Source organism: Lissotriton vulgaris, chromosome 8, assembly GCF_964263255.1.
Source record: "Lissotriton vulgaris chromosome 8, aLisVul1.2, whole genome shotgun sequence".
Taxonomy (NCBI): domain Eukaryota; kingdom Metazoa; phylum Chordata; class Amphibia; order Caudata; family Salamandridae; genus Lissotriton; species Lissotriton vulgaris.
The window spans coordinates 1,278,657,689-1,278,672,904 of NC_141696.1; the positions used below are offsets into that span (position 1 = coordinate 1,278,657,689).

At 50.9% G+C, this 15,216-nt stretch overlaps 1 protein-coding gene across 2 annotated transcripts in view; it reads left to right on the forward strand.

Annotated features, from left to right (window-relative positions):
* SKA3 (spindle and kinetochore associated complex subunit 3) overlaps positions 1-15,216 on the forward strand; it is a 627,619-nt gene that overhangs the window by 82,113 nt on the left and 530,290 nt on the right. The window lies entirely within an intron of this gene.

Sequence of the window (15,216 nt, forward strand, 5' to 3'; positions counted from 1 at the left end):
ATTTTATATTTTTGTTTTGTGATTTACAATGCCAATACTTTTAACTTTAGCATATGTGACACTTTTAGTATTTGTAATGTCACATGTTTTGTATTGACGTGACTTAGATGTATTGATATTACAATTAACAATGGCTTAATTTTTTTAAATAATTAATACTTAAATAAAAGTGATTGTAATTTTTAATGGCAATTGCTTAAACTTTTGTTAATAACTTTTGTGAAGATTATGTTCAGTGACGAAAATCCCAAAACAGAAGTGAAATATTAACATTTTTTTGTGACATTTGTAATAAAGCTTGAAACATTGAGAGAACATATTTGAACCAGTGATGCTGTGGTGGTGCGGAGTGATGCTGTGGTGGTGCTGAGTGATGCTGTGGTGGTGCTGAGTGATGCTGTGGTGGTGCTGAGTGATGCTGTGGTTGCGCTGAGTGATGAGGGCTGTGTGCACTGAGTGAGGCCTGTGTGCAGTGTGAGTGAGGCCTGTGTGCAGTGTGAGTGAGGCCTGTGTGCAGTGTGAGTGAGGCCTGTGTGCAGTGTGAGTGAGGCCTGTGTGCAGTGTGAGTGAGGCCTGTGTGCAGTGTGAGTGAGGCCTGGGTGCAGTGTGAGTGAGGCCTGGGTGCAGTGTGAGTGAAGCCTGGGTGCAGTGTGAGTGAGTCCTGTGTGCAGGGCGAGTGAGTCCTGTGTGCAGGGCGAGTGAGTCTTGTGTGCAGGGCGAGTGAGTCCTGTGTGCAGGGTGAGTGAGTGCTGTGTGCACTGAGTGAGTGCTGTGTGCACTGAGTGAGTGCTGTGTGCACTGAGTGAGTGCTGTGTGCACTGAGTGAGTGCTGTGTGCACTGAGTGAGTGCTGTGTGCACTGAGTGAGTGCTGTGTGCACTGAGTGAGTGCTGTCTGCACTGAGTGAGTGCTGTGTGCACTGAGTGAGTGCTGTGTGCACTGAGTGAGTGCTGTGTGCACTGAGAGTTAGGGCAGTTGCACTGAGTGTGTGCGCAGTATGCACTGAGTGCGGACTGTATGCAGTGTGATTGAAGGCTGTGTGCACTGAGTGAGGCCTGTGTGCAGTGTGAGTGAGGCCTGTGTGCAGTGTGAGTGAGGCCTGTGTGCAGTGTGAGTGAGGCCTGTGTGCAGTGCGAGTGAAGCCTGTGTGCAGTGTGAGTGAAGCCTGTGTGCAGTGTGAGTTAGGGCTGTGTGCAGTGCGAGTTAGGGCTGTGTGCACTGAGTGACGGCTATATGCACTGAGTGAGGCCTGTATGCAGTGCGATCAAAGACTTTGTGCAGTGTGAGTGAGGCCTGTGTGCAGCGTGAGTGCGGCCTGTGTGCAGTATGAGTGCGGCCTGTGTGCAGTGTGAGTGCGGCCTGTGTGCAGTGTGAGTGCGGCCTGTGTGGAGTGTGAGGGCTGTGTGCAGTGTGAGTGAGGGCTGTGTGCAGTGTGAGTGAGGGCTGTGTGCAGTGTGAGTGAGGGCTGTGTGCAGTGTGAGTGAGGGCTGTGTGCAGTGTGAGTGAGGGCTGTGTGCACTGTGAGTGAGGGCTGTGTGCACTGTGAGTGAGGCCTGTGTGACTGAGGCCTGTGTGGAGTGTGAGTGAGGCCTGTGTGGAGTGTGAGTGAGGCCTGTGTGGAGTGTGAGTGAGGCCTGTGCGCAGTGAGAGTGAGACCTGTGCGCAGTGTGAGTGAGACCTGTGCGCAGTGTGAGTGAGACCTGTGCGCAGTGTGAGTGAGACCTGTGCGCAGTGTGAGTGAGACCTGTGCGCAGTGTGAGTGAGACCTGTGCGCAGTGTGAGTGAGACCTGTGCGCAGTGTGAGTGAGACCTGTGCGCAGTGTGAGTGAGACCTGTGCGCAGTGTGAGTGAGGGCTGTGCGCAGTGTGAGTGAGGGCTGTGCGCAGTGTGAGTGAGGGCTGTGCGCAGTGTGAGTGAGGGCTGTGCGCAGTGTGAGTGAGGGCTGTGCGCAGTGTGAGTGAGGGCTGTGCGCAGTGTGAGTGAGGGCTGTGCGCAGTGTGAGTGAGGGCTGTGCGCAGTGTGAGTGAGGGCTGTGCGCAGTGTGAGTGAGGGCTGTGCGCAGTGTGAGTGAGGGCTGTGCGCACTGTGAGTGAGGGCTGTGCGCACTGTGAGTGAGGGCTGTGCGCACTGTGAGTGAGGGCTGTGCGCACTGTGAGTGAGGGCTGTGTGCACTGAGTGAGGGCTGTGTGCACTGAGTGAGGGCTGTTTCCACTGAGTAACACCTGTGTGCAGTGTGAGTGATCACTGTGTGCAGTGCGAGAGAGTGAGTGCTGTGTGCACTGAGTGAGTGCTGTGTGCACTGTGAGTTAGGGCAGTGAGCACTGAGTGTGTGCAGTATGCACTGAGTGTGTGCAGTATGCACTGAGTGCGGACTGTATGCAGTGTGATTGAAGGCTGTGTGCACTGAGTGAGGCCTGTGTGCAGTGTGAGGGAAGCCTGTGTGCAGTGTGCGTTAGGGCTGTGTGCACTGACTGACGGCTGTATGCACTGAGTGAGGCCTGTATGCAGTGCAATCAAAGATTTTGTGCAGTGTGAGTGAGGCCTGTGTGCAATGTGAGTGAGGCCTGTGTGCAGTGTGAGTGAGGCCTGTGTGCAGTGTGAGTGAGGCCTGTGTGCAGTGTGAGTGAGGCCTGTGTGCAGTGTGAGTAAGGCCTGTGTGCAGTGTGAGTGAGGCCTGTGTGCAGTGTGAGTGAGGCCTGTGTGCAGTGTGAGTGAGGCCTGTGTGCAGTGTGAGTGAGGCCTGTGTGCAGGGCGAGTGAGAGCTGTGGGCACTGAGTGAGTGCTGTGTGCACTGTGAGTTAGGGCAGTGTGCACTGAGTGTGTGCAGTACGCACTGAGTGCGGACTGTATGCAGTGTGATTGAAGGCTGTGTGCACTGAGTGAGGCCTGTGTGCAGTGTGAGTGAGGCCTGTGTGCAGTGTGAGTGAGGCCTGTGTGCAGGGCGAGTGAGGCCTGTGTGCAGGGCGAGTGAGGCCTGTGTGCAGGGCGAGTGAGAGCTGTGGGCACTGAGAGTGCTGTGTGCACTGTGAGTTAGGGCAGTGTGCACTGAGTGTGTGCAGTACGCACTGAGTGCGGACTGTATGCAGTGTGATTGAAGGCTGTGTGCACTGAGTGAAGCCTGTGTGCAGTGTGCGTTAGGGCTGTGTGCACTGAGTGACGGCTGTATGCACTGAGTGAGGCCTGTATGCAGTGCATTCAAATACTTTGTGCAGTGTGAGTGAGGCCTGTGTGCAATGTGAGTGAGGCCTGTGTGCAGTGTGAGTGAGGCCTGTGTGCAGTGTGAGTGAGGCCTTTGTGCAGTGTGAGTGAGGCCTGTGTGCAGTGTGAGTGAGGCCTGTGTGCAGTGTGAGTGAGGCCTGTGTGCAGTGTGAGTGAGGCCTGTGTGCAGTGTGAGTGAGGCCTGTGTGCAGTGTGAGTGAGGCCTGTGTGCAGTGTGAGTGAGTGCTGTGTGCACTGAGTGAGTGCTGTGTGCACTGTGAGTTAGGGCAGTGTGCACTGAGTGTGTGCAGTATGCACTGAGTGCGGACTGTATGCAGTGTGATTGAATGCTGTGTGCACTGAGTGAGGCCTGTGTGCAGTGTGAGTTAGGGCTGTGTGCACTAAGTGACGTCTGTATGCACTGAGTAAGTTTCAATTCACTGAGATTTTACTGTGATTTACCCTTCTATTTATGGCTTACTCCTGCATTCCAGAAGAAAGTCAGGAGTAATGCAAGCAAGTGTAAGCCCCACCAACTCGGCAAAATCTTTGCAAAGACTGTACTGCCCACTCTGGCATTTCCTCAGTAGGCTGCAGGACAAATGGCTATTTTCAAAGCATGGAGGGCTAAAATGGCTCAACCATTGCTTGGTGGCCTCAGTGTGCTGGTTTGAGTGTTTTCCTAGTCTTATGTTGATTTACAGTCTGGTCCTGATGTTTGTGGATTGCGATCAGCAACCGTAGCACGCCATCAAAAGCAGATTCAGTTCACGGTCTACTATGGTAACCTCTGGACCGCCGAAGGTACCACAAGGTGGTAGAATGTGCGCAATACAAATGCCAGTATCACAACAATAGACTGAAGTGTTTCCTATCGCGCTAAAACGACATGTAGCATTTTAACTTGCCTCATCTGCTGCTGACGTGTTGTATTAATCATTAGTGCCCCTTAGACCTTGCCTAGCGAGTACTCTACTGCTACTGCAGCAAGTTGAAGATGACACCCCCCACCACCTCCCCCTTGGGCCTGTAGCACTCCAGCCCAGAGCAGGGAATCGTTGCAGTGCTGCTGGAGCGGGCAGGGCGGTGCTTTATGTGGAGTCATGCTGGCTGCGGTGGGTATTCTTTTATATTGACCGCTCAGAGTGCCTTGGAGCTCTGCCCACCACGCAGGATTTCATGCTCATGGGGAATCTGGCGTTCAGTCGAAGGAATGCCTTGACGGGCCCGAGACGCCTCCTTCACGGAGGCATTTTTCACGACCTGCATTAGCATGACAATGATAAAGGTTAGCAGTCCAGCTCCCTGGCTGGCTTTAACTCTGAACATCCCTGTTGGGGAAAGTGGCGTGACGCAAAATGACGCGTCCCTCTGCAGAACGGAATGAGGGTCCGGGAGTCTCCCATATTTACGATGTATTTATTGGCCATGGGCTGGTCGCTGGACCCTTAAAGCAGTGGGGCCCCTCTACGCTATGCCTATAGTTGGAAGCTTAATGTTCCTTGTTGCAGCGCTACACGGGTAGTAAGCGCTATAAATTACAAGAAGAGATACCCCCCTCCTTGCAGAAATGCAACATGAGACGGTGGGGCTGTGGAGGACGACAAGTGACCTTCTAGCAACATTTTCCTGCGTTGTGTCTATTCAAGACATTTCCCTTTTGTAGAAATTGTCCGCCGTTAATTTACAGGACTGTTTCCTGGTATCTCTGACTGCAACGCGGGGCCCTCGTGCCGCCCTGTATTATATTAATCTAAATCTGTGGTCACTTTTTACCCCCAGTACTACCCACCCCTCGTTTTCTGCTGGTTTGATTTCCCTTGGGTATGTATGTAATTACAGCCACAAACAGTTCACATTCACTTGAGAACCGTAGCTACATTACGGTAAACTGCACAGTTCTCTCAAAAATGGACTTCTCAAAAACACCTTACTATGTGTACGTGTATATCGGTGTGTCCATTGATTGTTTCACGCTGATTTACTTGCCCACTCCTGTAATCTGAATTCGCCTGTATCCCTCCTTCCCTGCCCTAAAACGAAGGTAGCCATTATGGTATGGTAACGCAGCTTAAACGTAATCATCACGAAGCCCGCACCGAGACTTTTCCTGAGAACAGATCTACAAACCTTTTGACCATGGTAAGTGACCCTGACCAGCCGATCGCCTGACTGTCAAAGTTGCTTTGTGTGAGACTACATTGTCTCACTCGTAGGGGACTGTATTACACCTCAGCATAATTTAATGTGTGCTTACATTTAAAGCGGGCCAAGGAATATGACTGCAGTTTTGTGTTTGAAGCATTTTTGTAACAATTACGTATTGTTACATCAATCCCGATGCATTTCTATCATAGCAAGTTATATTGGAGACACAAAGGGTAGGAAAACAAGAGCGGCCGGGAAACTGAAAGTACGGAAGAGGAAGCATGAAAAGGAGGGGAAGAGAGAAAAAGAGAGGAATCATGAAAGAGAGTGAGAGAAAGAAAGGAATAAAAATAAAGGTAAGAGAGAGTGCAGTGAAAGGGACAGAAGAGTGAAGGTGAAAAAGCGAAGTTTATAAAGTGGAGAGATACAGGGGAGAAGGTGTAGAGGTAGCAAGCAAAAAGATGAGCGGCCGGGAAACTGAAAGTACGGCCGGCCAGCCATGAATAATTAGGGGAGGAGAAGCCGCAGAGCGCACGCTGGGAGAAGCCCTTTGATGTGGTGGCGGCCGTGAAAAAATGCAATTAGGAGGAAGGGAGGGAGGCTGATGCGCGTGCTTGTTTGGTCATGTGATTCACATGAACTCGAAGAAAACCGCACAGAAAAAGCCTTAGTTTGACGAGTATTTTGAGCACTAGAATTCTCTCCATTTTCCATTCCTGCGGAATGGAAAAGGCGAGACCTAAAAAAGATTTAGTCGATTATCTTTGAGTTCTACTCGCAGCACCCCAACTTTTCTAGCACTCTGTTGTGCAGAGGCGGTGTGCACCGTTAGGTGGCTTGCTCTTCCCTACAGGACTTCTAAATGGCAAGGCCATGTGTGCTTTTCTGCTTTTGTATTAATGGAGATATCCGTAGTGTCATCACGAGCTGAAAATGGACTTTGCTCAAAGAGGCTTTTGATGCCTTACATTAAGGCATGCCCCATGGTACCAAAACAGACTAACACTAGAGCTAACTTTCAGAATCCTCAACAGCTTTGCTCCAGGGTCCATGCCATGGAGCAGGAGCAGTATTTGACAGTGGGAGCGTGATATTTTCTTAATGTTTTGGATCCACAAATATCATATGATGTATTATGTATTTTAAATCTGTGTTTTTATGGTCATTGTTAGGACCGAATAAAGACTATTGACTGACTGACTGACTGCGGGAATGGACCAGAGTTGCACTTTTTATAAGACGCATCCAAGAGTGAAAATATGGATACAAAGACCAATAATTTCTTCAACCAGTAGTCTGGAAGAAGGTGGAACTGGCCAAACTTCTTTAAGTTTACTGCTTTCCCAAAACGATCAAGCCTAATTTATAGGATGAGGAGAAAAGGCTCTGAATCTTTGGTTTCTCTCTCTTAAATATTACAACCTTCCTCAATCTTTAGTGGAACATTTATTTACTTGGCTTTTATTCAGCAGCCGCTGCTGCCACTCCAACTTGGGGAGGTGGATGGAGGCGGAAGTGCAGGGAAAAAATATTAATAAAATACACTTTCATTTGTTGCCGGCCGCCGAGATCTGCTCCCTAGCCATGCGCCATACCCCACTGCTCTTCTGCTCAACACTACAATCCCCAGGAGCACAGGCTCCCATACTCGCCACACAATCCCGTCGCTTCTCTTGTGCAATTACTCACAGCACGAGTGAAGTGCTGGGATTGGGCAGAGCAGGCCTGCATCACGCACCAGCACAGACTGAGAGTCTGTTCCCCTGAGCACTGCTGATATCTCTGAGGAACAGCCTGGAGATATTAAAGTGCGCATTTCTGTTTGGCCATCATAAGACAGTTGGCCAAACCAACATGCACACTTTCAGTGCCTACAGCACTTCCTGCCCCGCTGCTGAAGCTGAGACATGGCCCCATCCCGGACTAGCGGACTGCAAATGAAAAATAAAATGACAATAAAACAGTTTTATTATCATTTTATTTTTCTTCTGTCTGCAGCATTTCACCAGCGGGGCGACGCTCTTACCCGGAGAGGTCCGCTCTCTTTTGCTGGTGTTTCTGGGCTTCTCGCTCCGTTGCCATGGCTGGGGGGGAGGGGTAGAGGGGGGCCCTCAGGAGCTCTCTGCTCTTCTGATGATTCTGAGCTCAATTTGCGAGGCGACTTCCATCACCCTCCAGCTCTCGATGTCATGAGGCTCTGCTCTCTTGCTGCAGTACACGGCCCAGCTCCGATCACCTTCCTCCGCCACGCAGCCCTTCGGCCGGGCCACCGATTAGTGTTGCAATGACACCGGACAGTTCCTCACGATTTCCGCAGCCTTCCTGGCACTTCAGGCAGTTGCTGCGGCACCGCTACACAAAGCTTGAGCCGAAGGGCCGGGTGACGGAGCGACTAGCAGGCACGTCCTACTCGATCGCCATCTTGGCCACGCCCCCTTGGTTTGTTAGTTTGTTAGTTTAAGAATAGATACAACACTGTATTAGTGATAGAGAGAGTCTGAGAAGAAGACATTGACAAGGAACGTGGATAGCCAGGGCCTCAACTTAAAGTTTCCATTTATTGTTGTTGGAAAGGCTCAAAGGTGACAATGGACCGTGCCATTCCCATGTCTGGCCTGGGAGAAAATGTCGATGTTTCCACATGAGAATGGAAAGGACGATGGAGCCCCTGATTATGTGATGAGATTCTGGTGAAAATAACTGGAGTTCACACTGTCTGAGATTACAGCCACTTTCCTTTGGACTTTGAGAGGTTCAGACCTCTATGCTTTCCTTTGACTTTCCTTTGACTTTTGCAGAATGTGGCTTAGGCTAGCACTCATTTCCCTGACCCAAGAAGACTCTTGATTGAGCTTCTGAAATGCTGACACCTTCCTATGCCTTCTCACACTTCCCCGCATTTCCCTATTTTTTTCTGTTTCCCTGATTTTTGAGAGACCTGGACCAACGCCAGCCCCGCACCCGACATCTCAACCTCCACCCCCTACTGATACAAGATCCTGTATAAAGACCACCCGAACCGCCCAGGAGGAGGCCTCTCTATCATCCACCAAAGCTCCCTCCAACTGACAACCACCGACTCGGATGACTCCTCGCCCCCACATCCACTTCCAGACCAATCCCAGAATGATGCTCCGCGGAACACTCGCCTACAGACCACCTGGCCCTGCACCCTGTACAACAACTTCATCGCCGACCTCTTGGCACCCCACGTCCTTGCCTCCACGGACTACATACTACTTGGAAACCTGAACTTCCACCTGGAGAACCACTGCATCCCCAACACCACCGCCCTACTAGAGAACTTCACCAACATAGGACTGAAGCAACTTGTCTCTACCCCCACCCACATAGTGGGAAACACACTTGACCCTATCTTCGCAGGAGGGAACAGCATTTTCTTCAGCTACACCATGGAACTGCTCTGAACTGACCACCAGTGCATCCATCTCTCATTCACTAAACCCACTGCACATAGGCACGTTCGCCACCTCCCACGCAGAATCTGGAACAAAGGCTCTGAAGAACCCGTTACCTGCACTCGACCCCCACAACGACAGACGCCAACAAAGCGGCAGGCAAACTCCACCAATGGATAGCCAACTGCGCAAACACACTTACCCCCCTCCAGAACACCACAAGATGACACAAGAAGAAAGCAAACTGGTTCACCACGCCACTCCAAGAATCCAAGTGATCCTGCCGATGACTGGAAAAGACGTGGAGAAACAGCAAAACCCCAGAAGCACGCTCCCCCTACAAAACAGCCACCACGGCTCACCACCACCTCATCAAATCCACAAAGAAGAACTTCCTCCAAGGCAGAATCCTCTCCAAGGCCCTCCACTCCAAGGAAATCTTCACCATCATACAGGAATTTGCCAAACACAACAGCCTCCAAAGACCTCTGCAACAGATACAGCTCCTTCTTTCACCGCAAGATCAAGACGCTCTACAGAAACTTCTACGACCAAGACCTCTGCACCACCCTAACCCACACCCCAGCGATGCCACCCAACAGATCCTTCTTGCCTAGACCCCACTCATGACGGAAGACACCCTAAAGACTATGAAGAGTATGTAAATGTAAGATGTAAATTGATACTTGTATAGCGCACTACTCACCCGCAAGGGTCTCAAGGCGCTGTACGAATACCGCTGTGGAACCCATCCTGGCTTTCCCTGTGAGGCGTCCACTCCTGGATACCCCCATGGTGGAGGCCAGGCATCCACCTTGTGGGGGCCTTTGTGGAGATTAAGCAAGCTATTGCCCAGAGTTGCAGAGTGGGACTCCATGATTGGAATAGGCACCGAGGCAAGAATTATCAGGTCCGTGGAATTTTTGAGCCCAAGACCCGCCGAGGCGGGGAATTGAACCCTGGTCCCGGGCTAGACCTCTGCATCAGGGTCTGCCGCTCTAATCATTGAGCCACACTTCTCCACCTTGGAGTATTCACTCTGGAACACCTTCAGACCCCTGCCTGCCACACATCGTCCACAGGGCTGCCACAGCCATTGCACCAGAGCTGTGTCGCACCATCAACTGCTCCTTCGAAACCGCCACATTACCCGACAACTGGAAGTGCGCCAAAGTCAACCCGCTCCTACAGAAACCCTCCGCAGACCCGATGGACCTCAAGAATTTCAGGCCCATCTCATTGCTTCCTTCGCAACCAAGGTCATCGAAAAGGCCATCAACACTCAACTAGCACACTTCATCGAAGCCAACAACATCCTAGACACCTCTCAATCCAGATTCCGTAGCAATCACAGCACCAATACTGCTCTCCTCACCGCCACAGAAGACATCCGCGCCCACCTCGACCAAGGCCAAACGGCTGCACTCATCCTCCTGAACCTATCAACAGACATCAAAACCGTCTCCCACCGCACACTAGCCTTCAGACTCCACAACACCGGCATCCAAGGAAAGGCCCTAGACAGCCTACACTAATTTCTCATCGGCAGAATACAAAGAATAAGACTCCCACCCTTCCTCTCTGCACAAACAGAGATCAGATGCGGAGTACCCCAAGTATCCTCCATCGGCCCCACCCTCTTCAACGTCTACATGGCCCTCTTGCAACCATCGTCAGAAACCACGGGCTTAACATTGTTTCCTACGCCTATGACACCCAGCTAATCCTTCCCCTCACCAATGAACTCTACATCACCAGACACAAATTCCAAGAAGGGATGAAAGCCATCGCCACCTGGATGAAAAACAGCTCCCTGAAGCTTAACTCTGAGAAAACAAAAGTCCTTATACTCTGCTCCACTCCCTCCATATGAAACGACACCTGGTGGCATCCCACCCTCTGAAACCCACCTACTCCGACAGCCCATGCTCATAACCTCGGGATCATACTGGACTCATCGTTCACTATCATTCGTTAGATCAACGCCGTCTCCTCTGCATGGTTCAACACCCTCCACATACTACGTAAAACATTCAAGTGGATCCCCTCAGACGCCAGAAAAACGATTAATCACGCCCTCATCCACTGCAGACTGGACTACGGTGGTGCCCTCTATGCTGGAATGAACACAAAACTCCTCAGAAAACTCCAGAAACCCGCAGCCAGACTAATCCTCGATATCCCACTGCACAACCACATCACCCAACACCTCTGTGACCTCCAATGGCTCCCCGTCGAAAGAGGAATAACTTCAAGCTGCTCATGCATGCTTACATGGCTCTCCACAACATCATACTCAATACTTCAACAACCGCATCTCCTTCTATACCCCCAAGAGAAATCTCTGCTCGGCTCACCTCTCCCTAGCCACCTTCCCACGCTTCTGCAGGACCAGATCGGGTGGAAGGTCTCCCTCCTACCTTGCAGCCAAGACTTGAAACTCCCTCTCCACCTCTGGCAAATCCCAACACCGCACCAATTCAGGAAAGATATCAAGACCTGACTCTTCAAATGACACCAACGGAGCTGCTCTCACCCTCCCCTCAGCGCCTTAAGACCCTGACGGGTGAGGAGTGTGCTTTACAAAACCCTGATTGATTGATTTTCTTGTTTGCCTCCTTTTGATACTCCTAAACTTCTCTGGGTTTTCCAGTGTTTATTCTGTATCTTTATGGCATGGTACTGAGATTCGTTTACCTTAAACTGACTGCTAACTTGTTATTAATCTTCTTAACTATAGTCACTGATTTCTGATCCTATTGTGTGGCCATATGGGTTGCAATGTTAATTGAAATTGATTGATTCAGAACTAACTCCCTTTACTTCTCAGGCAGTGAAGAAAAGATCCACCGGATAACCAATTGTAAGAAGGGTTAACCCATAGTGCAGCACCAACTATAAAAGTAATGTTTGTAAATGATATGTCACTTGGTTTTGGTGAATGGTTTGATAACTGAATGTAAATGTATGATTCGAAATTTGCCTAGCGGATGTAACGGTAAGTTTCAATTCTATTAAGGACACGGAGGCGAGGATTATGCTTTCTATTCTTCGCTGTTTTATTACATACAAAACTCCCAGCAGCCCAGAAAGCACTTATTCAAAAAATAAACTTAAACACAAGCTCAGAGACATTAGATAAACTACAATTTCCATGAGTCCATCAAACAATCCATAACATAGTCCTTCCACTCTTTCCATGAAGGCTAGATATGCAGTCCCTCTTTACTATTCTCCCTCTTTCTTCGCGCAGGTTACGCTCACTCATCACTGGTCTTGTTTGGAACCATCATTGCCTGGCAAAAAAACACAATAGCATAAGCGTTGTAAAGGAAACCACGCCGACCGCAAAGGTATCAACATCATCAAGCATGAAAAAACCACAGTGATCAAGAATCAGATCAAAACCCAATTACTTACTACCATACGGGTGGGTTCTTCTCCGTGAAGATATCCAGGGAGGTATAATCCTCGCCTCCGTGTCCTTAATAGAATTGTAACTTACCATTACATCCGCTAGGCAAATTTCGATTCTATGGCAGGACCTGAGGCTCAGATTATGCTAGTTCAAAGCTTACTCACCACCAACTGGGCTATATCCACCACTGGTTTAAAGTAGAACCTCTTAAAGGTGGAATCCGAGGACCAATCCGCGGCGCGCAGTAGATCCTCTAGACGAGCTCCTGCAGAAAACGCCTTAGAAGCCATAGCTCCTCTGGCTGAATGAGCTCCGAAACGCTTAGTATCAATGCCTGCTTCCTGCATGACCCAACGCACCCACCTCGCAATAGTGGGGGAGGAGACTGCTTTGTGTGGCTTTCGCAAGGCAATTAACAATTGTCTTTCGCCCGGCGGGCGAAGTTCCAGAGTCATCTCTTCATAGGCTTTCAGACATTGCACTACACACAGTTTGGGGACATCCACAAAAGCTGGGTACGAGATAGTTCGTGACGCAGATTTTGTGCGACGCCCCACCATAAAGGTAACCCCGTCCGGGGAGAAAACTCTCGCCGAGACATCCAGGGCACGGACATCCGACACTCTACGGCAAGATACTAAACACAAAAGCATGGCCAGTTTAGCTGAAAGCTCTTTCAAAGACAAATATTTATTAGGTTGCCAGGACAAGAAGAGATTAAGGACCACATTAACATCCCAGAGGACTGAGTACCGAGGCTCTGGAGGCAGTGAAAGACGAATGCCCCTCAAGAGCCTACAAACAAAAGGGTGCTCACCCACCGGTGCCCCGTCCACCGGATGATGGCCCGCCGAAATCGCTGAACGCAGCGCATTAATAGTTCGGTATGCTAGGCCTTTGGTCGCCAAATCTGCCAGAAAGTTCAGAATAGGAACGACTCCTGCGACCAAGGGATCCAAGTCCCTTCGAAGACACCAATGCATCCACTTAGTCCAAGCGGATCTGTAGCGCTTCGCCGTACTGTTTGCCCAGGCCTTGGACAAAAGTCCCTCAGCGGATCTCGAAAGGCCCGGGAGCGACCAGCGTCGCCGGAAAGCCTCCATGCCATGAGGCGGAGAGAACCGTGAGTGATGAGATGATGCGGCTCCCGATCCGGATTGAGCAGCAGGTGAGGAAACCGGGGGAGTAGGATTGGAGAATCCCAGGAAAGTTCCAGAAGAACTGGAAACCAGACTTGGGACCTCCAGAGCGGGGTCACCATCACCAACTCCACCGCCTGTCGGCGAACCTGGGTCGCCGTCCGCATCACCATCGAGAAAGGGGGGAACGCAAACGGCCTCTCCTGACTCCAATCTTTGAGAAAAGCATCGGTGGCCTCCGCCAGAGGATCCGGTCTCCAACTGAAAAACCGTGGAAGCTGATGATCCAAGAGGGACGCGAACAGGTCCATTGAGAAAGGACCCCACAGACCGTTCAGCCACTGGAAGACCTGAACATCCAACATCCATTGGCTGGAGTCCCGCAGGTGCCTGGAATGCCAATCCGCTACCTGATTGGCTTGCCCCAGTAAATATTCTGCCGTTACGGATACCTGATGAGCGAGGCAATAGTCCCAGAACTCTTTCGCCAAAGCTGCCAGAGCCTGGGACCGAGGACCACCCAGGTGGTTGACGTTCCGCACTGCTGAGACATTGTCCATCTTCAACAGTACACATGATTTCACTGAATCTCTGGTCCAGCAGCGTACTGCGAAGGACCCCGCCAGAAGCTCCAAACAATTGATGTGCAACTTCTGTTCGTCGGACGACCAGGTGCCCCCTGTGGAAAAATCTCCGCAGCGAGCACCCCAACCCGACCTGCTGGCGTCGGATTCTATGATCAGGTCCGGAACTGACCCGAAGATCGCCCGACCGTTCCATGCCTCCATGTGGGACAGCCACCACTCCATTTCCTCCTTCACTTCGTCCGATAAGGGCACCACCTGATCGTATGACATGCCCCTCCGTAGGTGCTGAGCTTTGAGACGCTGAAGCGCCCTGTAGTGAAGGGGACCCGGAAAAATCGCCTGGATGGAAGAGGAGAGAAGTCCCACCACCCTGGCAATCTGCCGCAAGGAGGTCCGCTCCTTCACAATGGTCTGCCGCAAGAGATGCCGGATCTTGGCAATCTTTCGGGACGGCAAGCTGAGAGTGGCTCCTACGGAGTCTATGACAAACCCCAGGAAAGTCATCGTCTGACTCGGTATCAAGACCGACTTGTCGCCGTTGATGATAAAGCCCAGTCCCTACAAAAGACAGACTGTCTGCCGGAGTTGAGAACGCAACTGTTCTGGGCACTGCGCCATCAACAGGATGTCGTCCAAATGGACAATCAACCGGATACCCTGACTTCGCAGGTATTCCACCGCCGGGTGCAACACTTTCGTGAAGCACCAGGGGGCAGAGGAAAGCCCGAATGGAAGGGCGGTGAACTCGAACACGCAATTCCTCCATAAAAACAATAGAAAACTGCGGTGTGGAGGATGAATGGGAACCACAAGGTAAGCATCCTTGAGGTCCAAGCGCACCATCCAGTCTTGTGGACGGAGGACATCCCGGAGAAGGTGAATCCCCTCCATTTTGAAGTGTTGATAAACCAACCACCCGTTGAACTCCTTGAGGTTGATTACCGGTCGCCGTCCGCCGTTGGTCTTGTCCACCAGAAAAACATTGCGAGGGGTGCCGAGTTGATTGACGAATGGCTCCCTTGCGAAGCAACTCTGAGACCTCTTCGTCTATCAACTGCGCATCGGCTTCTGAAAACACCATAGGCCGCGGTGCAATTACCTGAGCGGGTCGGTCGTAAAACTCTATGTGGAAACCTTGCATTGTCTACAAGACCCAAGCGTCCGCAGTAAGCGCTACCCACTCCTCGTAAAAGGCCGCTAACCGACCCCAATGCGCACCTGTTCTGCAGGGATTACAGACATGACACTCACCGTTTGAGTTGTTGGAGCTGGAGTTCTTTCGGAATCCTCGACCACCAAATCGCTGCC